This window comes from Atta cephalotes (assembly GCF_000143395.1).
Source record: "Atta cephalotes unplaced genomic scaffold scaffold00051, whole genome shotgun sequence".
Taxonomy (NCBI): Eukaryota; Metazoa; Arthropoda; class Insecta; order Hymenoptera; family Formicidae; genus Atta; species Atta cephalotes.
Window position 1 is genome coordinate 581,658 of NW_012130115.1, and position 2,155 is coordinate 583,812.

The following is a 2,155-nucleotide window of genomic DNA, read 5'->3' on the forward strand; positions in this document are numbered from 1 at the left end:
GTACGCCACACAATCAGCATTATCAGAATACAACATCGAAACAGAACATTAAATATTATTTGATAAAACGATACAATAGCCAATATTACTTTCCAAGAAAGTATAGAGAAGTCATAGAGATACAAAAATACCCTAACAATCTAAATAGAGATAATGGCTACAACATAAATATAGTATGGTATATCACATATTAAAATATATCACAATTATATACTAACATTCAGTGTTCTTGGATCATCGAAGCAGCAGTTCCCATATGATTGCAATGGTCCAGCACCATTGGATGGGATACGATATTAGATGGGTGACCGCTTAGAAAAATAAGAAAACTAATTGCTAAATGAGAGAGCGGTTTTTTTAATTATAATTTTGTCGTGTGTATTTCGGGAAATGTTGCAAATTAATATTATTTTAGGAATAAAACAGATTTAATTAATTTTATATAATAAAGCCATTTATTTTGATGGTTTTCTTTGGGCGTTAACCTTTAATTAGGTATAACTTTCAGTTAACAGTCCGAAATTACATCCAAATTTAAGCGTTTTTTAAAAGTATTTAACATACAAATTTGAGCGTTCTTTTGAATGTTTAAGGCCCAAAATTGGAAGTTTTTTTTCGTAAAGGGAAACCTCTAGTTAAAAACGAATTTCTTTATGCTAAAATTACGGCTGAAAATACTGGATGAATTGCGTTTTAATTGCGATATTCGTAATCAGACAATATTCCTGAAGGCTCATACAGAGAGCGATTTTTTTTTTGGAATAAAGACAAACAAAAATTTGTTCTGATCTCACGTACCCGATGTGTACTATACAATTAAGATGTACATTTTATTATTAAAAAATTTTCAAAAATCAACTTGGAAAATCCGGCTTTGCCAGATGCTGAAATTACGCCAGATGCTAAAATATTATAATATAAATTTAATCCTTTGCGGCACAATGCCCCACATATGTGACACCTTTTTAACCTTAGTTTTTTATGCTTTTCATACAGTTTCTAACATATTACTACAATGAAAAGAATATTATTAGTGTTTAGAACATCAATTGTTATAAAAGAATCGTAGAAATATTCCTATTATTAACGAAATGTATTTTATAAATAAACAAATTGGAAAAATTCATCCTTTTTTAACAATAAATGTGATGTGTGTAACTAATCAACAATAGCTAATTACTGAAAATGAAGTTTGAGAGGTTTTTTTTGAGTCGCTGATTACAAATCTGAAGTCAAAATTTAAAAAATTCAAAATGGCGGATCCAAGATGGCGGACAAAAAATTAAAAAATTAGTTCTGGAGCTGTAAAATGAGGTCAAGTGGGTTTATTGGATCACTTATTGCGAATTTGAAATCAAAATTAAAAAATTAAAATTAAAATTAAAATTACTTGATCCCATTTTACAGTTCAAAATTAATTTTTTTATTTTCTGTGCCATTTTGGATTCGACATTTTGAATTTTGAAACTCTGAGGCCAAATTCGTAATCAGCGATTCCGAAAACTCTCAAGTAACAAGTTTCATTAAAATCAAGAAATTTTTCACTTTTTTGTCCACCATATTGAATTTTGAAAATCTGGGACCAGATTCGTAATCAGTGACCACAAAAAACTCCCTAACAATTTTTAACTGAATTCTATGTAAAGAAAAATGTATGCTTTAAAGAGTTAATTACGATATTCGTAATCAACCCTTATGAAAAAACTCAAAAGTTGAGTGTTTACATTAAATTTAAAGTTATTTCGGATGCTAAATATGAATATTATTATCTTCATTTTGAGAGTTAACTTAAAGTTAACTTAAGTGTTACTCTTAAAATTGTGAGTATTATTTATTCTATAAAATTATTTAATTCAATTTTATTGCTAAAATATAAATCATTGATTTTCATCATATTCCGGAATACACATGACAAAATTATAATTGAAAAAAACTGCCTTCCTCCTTATTTGAGAATTAATTTCCTTATTTTCCTAACGAATCACCCATCCAATCTTATAATCCATCTAATGGTGCTAAATCTCTGCAATCGTATAGGAACTGCTATTTCGATGATCCACAAATTCTTAACATTAATGGATATATAATTGTATATATATATATATATATATATATATATATATATATATATATATATATATATATATATATATAT